A 6,439-nucleotide genomic window follows, 5' to 3' on the forward strand; every position below is an offset into this window, starting at 1 on the left:
TTGGGTAGGTAACCCTTCCCCAAAGTTGCAGAAAGGCTATGGGTGGTTGCTGTGAGCACCTCGGCTGGTCTCCTGCCTCGCTCACCTCCTCTGGGAACAGCCCAAACCAGCAGCTTCAGGCATTGGTCCTGGCTCCTATCCTGCTGCTCAGTCTTTGTCCTCGCTGCCTGCCTGTCTCATCCATGCAGATGTAAATAGCCTGAGGGTGAGAACCAGGCTATGTCTGGAATGGTCCAGCCTGATCCCTTACCTTCAGAGAGACATCTAGCCTAGGTCTAGGCTGTCCAAGGAGGATCTCCTGAATCCTACAGGGATTGCGCCTTAGATGTCTAAAGCAGATGGAGCAAGCACACCTCCCAAAGCAAACAGCTGAGTGATGGAGCAAGAGTCTACCACAAAAATCAGCAATCAATATTAACTGAAGAAAGACGAAATTCAGTACTTACTGATGTGTAATTTGTTTCCATCTGCAATCACTTGCATGTTGGGTGCATCATGTTACTCAGTTCGGTTTGCAAAATTAACAGGTCATTGTTCCTTTGAGATCATTTCGGGTGCTGTTTTCTTGTGATTTTTTGAGAGCCCTGTAGGTAAGTTCAAAACATCAGATGGAAAAGAGTATTTACAGTAGTCAGTAAGTACAAGAAGTTTCTCAAAAATAAACAAAGTGACTTCTTTTTGAAAGCATGAAAAGTTCCATCACCTAAAATTAGCGTGAAGAAGGGCTATCGAGTAACACCATTGCATGTTCCCAACTTTGGCCCTGCAAAGTTCGGCATCTGAAGTACCGGAGAGGTGAAGGGCAGATGATGGTAATGTTGCCAGGACAGATATTCTAGCAGAGTAGCTCCAGGCAATGAAACCAACTGGAGGCTTTTCAAGTTTGCTGGTCAGATTTACTGTTTTGCAAAAGTCAGGGTTGCAAAATGCAAATTTGGAGCTGTGTGTTGATTGTTACCATCCCTGGAGAGGAAAAGCACAAATTCTGGCTCTGGCTCTGCTTGTTCCTGGCGAGGAACGTGCTGTATGCGGAGGGTGCAAGCGCGGAAAATGTTGCGCTGGGAGCAGAGGGGGGTTGGAGTTGATTGATTTGGTGAATTTTGGTTGGGAGTTTGTGTGCAGTTTGACTTGAAGATGAGGGCTGAAGCTGCTGAAGTGAGCTGGTAACGATGGCACCAATATCTGCCTTTGCCTTGGCCAAACATGGGAGCTGCCCAAACACCATGTAGTTATTTACTGCCTCTTGGCCCTGGGGCACTTCATCCTCTTTTCCAGCTGACATCCCAGTACGGGCTTTGCTTTTTCCACAGCCTTTCAGGAGCCTTTTAGTGTGGGTGCCAAGGCAGCTGGTAAGTTAAATGTGCTCATAGGGAGCTGGGGGCACATGAGACCAGTTTCATTGGAGGTCTGCAAAGCAGCTTTACACCCAGGTTAAGACTGGCCTGTTCCATCAGGCTTTGGAAATGCTGGTGAGGTATGCCAGAAAGTCAACTCGGAAGGCAAATTCTTGCTGCTTCTTCAGTACCACCCTGCTAAGCCTTGCTGCTCATTGACCCTGTGTGCTAACATGTCTCTAATCTGACTTCGAGTCACTCTGACGCAGACCAAGGTAGTAAAGCATTTCCCGTATCCATTAGAGTTGTGGCCCACCTGATGGGGCCAGTTGTCATGGAAGGGATGCGGATGCTGGTATTTTGGGGTTGATGTTAGAGGTGAGCTCTCCATTTGCGCTCTCCCTCTCTACCTCCCTGATGACTGATGAGAACACGCCTGGCTCTGCAGGACATGCTGCAGAGCAACGCCAACCTGTGGAAGGATTGGCAGGTAGGTGCTCAGTCCTTCATGCAAATACCCTAATGCAATTAATTCCCCTTTGACTGATGACTACATCTCAAAACTGCCGTTGTCTTTTAGGAGCGCTAGTGACTTTGTGTGTCTCCAACACTGAAAATGTTGCTGGGAAAAAACCAGACAATACTAACCAGAGCCAACCCATCTGGAAACTTAGAAAAAAACCCCATTATGAATAAGAAAATTTCAACAGAATTCAAAAATGCCGAAGGATGTGTTGTATCCTGCCACTGTCACCACTGAAACCACACCAGCCTAATTGAGTGTATTTGCAGCATGCACTGTATGAATGATGCACAAGGCTGGCTTATGTTTGCATCTGATGCTGAAGTAGGATGCATTCAGATCCTTCCCTATTTCTTACGCAAAGATGTAGAGTTTCTGCTCTTACAGGCTAAGAAGGGATAAGACGGGGACAGATTCTCCTATGGACTGTTTTACAGAAGGGATGACACACTAGAACCCTCCACAGAAGTGCTGACGGTCTCCTTCCAGATGCAAGGAGGAGAACAGCAGTATCGGGAAGGTGGATGGAGGCGTACATAGGTAATTTGATCATTAATAAGGGAAAGCTTGTTTGTTGCCCTTTATTCTCCTTTTTATGCCCCTGAACCTTTGAGATGTCATGAAGCCACCACCAGGAGAAGGTGTTGGCACCCTAAGGTTCCCCAGCCACCCTCCAGGATTCAGGTAGGTGAACCCACAACCTGGCAAATACTTGCCTCCCCTGTACCTGAGCGATGCTGCAAGAGGTGCGTGGCTGTAAGCACTGCACCAGGTCTCTTCTAGCTGGGGGAGGGAGAGACAAACCGAGGACCGAGATCCTGAGCCCAAATGCCAAGGCGGGGGTATTAGAGGAGCCAGGGAGGAAGCATAGTCTTTTCTTGGCCCATTTTGAGTTGTTTCAGATTCCCCAGGATCCCAACATCACCAGTAAAATGGCAGTGGTCTGCTGATACTTAAATAGAGGAGCTGGTTCTAAAGTTTAATGCTCTTCTGATCTCTGCTTGACTGGCCGCATAAAACAGGTCATTGGATTTTACCCAGGAACAGAAAATAATTACATATATATTCTGTCCTTTCTCTGAGTGTGCTTACTTAGTCACTATCTGATCAGCCTTTTATTGGCAGCTACTTCAATGAAGTTGGAAAGAGCATTTCAGTGAACGCAGGGCATCTACTCTAACCTTGAACTGCTGATTAAACCCCACTGCAGAATCCCTTTCTCTGGGGTGGGATAAAGAGAAAGGGGGGGGGGGGGGGGGGACAGAGAGGGGGGGGGGGGGGTAGAACTAGATAAGAATTTACTTTTCCTTCCCAAATAACTTTTGTGATTCCCATTTCCCACCTGCCCTGACTCATGGTAAAAGGTTTAATAATTGAGGGTCTCATAAAACAGAAAAACACCCCCCTACCCTTCCCCAGTCAGCTTAATCAACACGTCTTCCTGGATAACTTCACGTGTTTCAGTGCTGATGTCTGTGTAAGGCGACAAACATGCCAAAACCAGAATAGCTGTATCACGCAAAAAATACAGAAGTTGTTTTGAAAGCATTCAAATACGACCTGGAGGGGAGTGGATAAAAGAAACATTCAGCCTGTGAATGATGGAACAACTCAAGTAAAACATATTTTCCTCGCAAATAAATTTGCTTTGGATAACTTAACCATTCTTGGATGACAGAGGTGTCAGTGAAAGTTCCTCTGAAGGTGTAAGTGCAGAGTCATGGGCAAGTTTGGGTGAGTCCGGACCTCAGGAGGCCCTCTGGCCCAACGCGTGGGCCAAAGCAGGATCCGTTTCAGTATGAGATCAGTTTGCTCAGTGTTGGTCAGTAGTTGGTAAATAAGGGATGGGTATTGTTTCATTTCAGGAGTTACATCTCTCCTGGATTGTGAAAGAGCACCTGTTTTATGGGAAGGATGTAGCTGATTTTATTTACAAACTCTGTAGTCTTTTACGAACGTGAAGCCACAGGTAGGATTTCAGATTTCCAGGGCTGTAGAGGTTTTCAGATGCATTTTTCCAGTGCTTTTTCAGCTTGCTAGCTGAGCATCATCCAGCCATAAGAGGCAGTGATCCATGGAAATGCTGCCCACTGACTGGTGTGCAATGAGCACGGGGCAAGTGAGAGTACAAAAAAAAAAAGACAAGCATTTGACCAAAGTGCCCATCTTTATGCAATTTGTAAATTTATTAGGGCTAATGTGCATGCACTGTATTTAAAGGCATCTCCCTCTGAGTGTGCTGGCTGCTGCAAGAGGTCAGCCAACAGCCAGAAAAGATGAGAAGGGCTCATCACAGCTCCCCTGTGAGTGGCCCTGCTATGCCGTATATTCCTGTGGCCCATCTCAAATAACCGGTCTGGGTGCTCCTACCAACCAAAAAGAAATGCGATATTGGGGTAGGTTACCTAGTGGAGACTTTTCTCTAGATCTCTGCCCCAGCTTCTTGTTCCTGTTGAAGGAGGAACACTGGTTTGCTGTACCCTCTCCCAGGTGGAGATGCTGTCACTGTAAAAGCATGCCAGGCTCTGGCTTGAGGTCAGCAGGCGGGTGGACTTTATGCAGTTTGAGACCCTGGTTCGTGTCTGAGACCTCCATGTGTTCTCTCTTTGGCCTTGGTCCTGTCTCCTAACCCGGCAGCTGGTGAGAGGGGCTTCTCCAAAGGCAGGTGCTCGCTGCACACTTGCCTAACAAAATCTGATAGCTTTTGGTAGAAATGCGGCCACAGCCGGGATCATCTCGCCCTCATCTGGTCCATGCGATCAGTAGGGAGCATGAGGTAGTTGGTGGAGGTTTCCTTGCTCGCCCTCTAGGCTGGTGTGGCTGCGCAGCAGCAGCTCAAAGGCAAGTCCCAGTATGCCTTGCTGCTGATACAGGGAGAAGAGATGATGCCAAGACAGTGCAAAATACATATCCTAGAGCAGGGCAATCTACAGTAAAGAGAAGCAAAGCTGATGATGAATATATCACAGGCTGTGAATGAAACTGCTGTGCGATGGCATCAAGAGGTGAAATAAGGACTAGATGAAGCGTATGTATGAAAAACGCAAGGTATGTGGCTAAGGCATGAAATAAATATTGGAGAGGATTAGAGTCACATGCTGAAATGGACAGAGAGACCCACAGAGGGAAGAAAGGGCAAACCATAAAATGAGCCTTGATTGTGAACCAGGTGACAACAGAGCAAACAGAGGATGTGTGCATCAGATAAGGCCTCTTTCCAGAGGGATGGAGCAGCTCCCCTCAGTCCTGTGGGAAGAGGGAACTGGATCATGCTGGGACTGGAAACAAGATGCACAACATGGACCCGAGCGCTCTGACAGGGGCAGCCCGTCGGACGCACAGATGTCCCTTGGGACAGTACCAAGCAGATGGACCATGCTTGCAGCGGGTGGCGATGGCGAAGACGGAGCATGGACGTGGTGCATAACGTAAAGACAGACATTGTCTGGAGCAGTTGCCCAACAAGCCGAGACCAGGAACTGAGCTGAGTGCAGGTGTGTGTGTACAGGACCTAAGGGGATGCTGCAGGCAGCAATGTTTGCATCTCATCTATTTGAAAACAGAGTTGCAGCAGGTAGAAACATACGGTTACCTGTCTCTCCCATAGCCTGCATCAACGTCATGTTTGTCAAGATGCTTAGAGGGAAATTTGAGTGATGTGGAGAGCTTCCCTGCCGCTGCTGCATAAGCAGCATTGTTTTTGTAGAGGCTGTGCAACCCTGCAAGATGCTCATGTTGCTCCCGCCAACCGACTGGCAGCAAATGGGCCAGACAGGACCACGGGAGCGTTCAGCCTCGCATCTGCTGAGAACCACTCTGGTGTAAGCCCAGGCTTCACATGCACTTGCAGACACACATGCTTTCTTTTTAACTGATTGATCCAGTCCTTGATGTGGGAGACTTGAGTGGCGATGCCTCGTCAGCAGCGGGGACGGTCTATAACTGGCAGGCATGCAAAGGAGGCTGGTGGATACCATTGCCAAAGTGGGTCCGCCGCGAACATAAAAGGAGAAACAGCTGGGGGACTCCCCTCCCATATATCCCCACTCGGCTGCCAGTTTAGGCAAATATACTGTATTTCTTGGAGATGTGCCCGGCTGGTGGAGCTCCCGAGGGAAATGAGCCAGTGGAAGATGGCAAAAATGCTGGATGGAGCTGAAAATGCAGCGTAAAAGCTGGTTTGCTGTGTTAGCACTTTTGGTGGAGCTGGGGAGGGGGAGTGGAGGTCACGATATCTGGTCTGGCCGCACATCCCCATGCAGGTGCTGCTCTCCTCGGCAGCACAGGGTGCCCACCCTGGTTCCCCAACCCAGCAAACTCCCATCTGAAGCCAAGGTGCTGTAGATGGATGCACTGTCCCCCTCCCACCCGACGAGTAACAAAAGCATTGGCTCAAGCTGGGCTGTGGGAGGGAGGGGATAAGCTGCTGGACAGCTGGAGAACACAAGCTGGAGACGGGATTTTTGCTCATGCATGTTACCTGGTGAATGGGAGGCTGCAGTGCTGTGCTCCTGCTCCACAGCTTTAAAAGCTCATCTCTACATCCTCGGTTGGGGACCCTTTCCTGCAAGTGGCAGGGAAA

The sequence above is a fragment of the Cariama cristata genome, unplaced genomic scaffold (genome assembly GCF_000690535.1).
Source record: "Cariama cristata isolate BGI_N322 unplaced genomic scaffold, ASM69053v1 scaffold6728, whole genome shotgun sequence".
Taxonomy (NCBI): domain Eukaryota; kingdom Metazoa; phylum Chordata; class Aves; order Cariamiformes; family Cariamidae; genus Cariama; species Cariama cristata.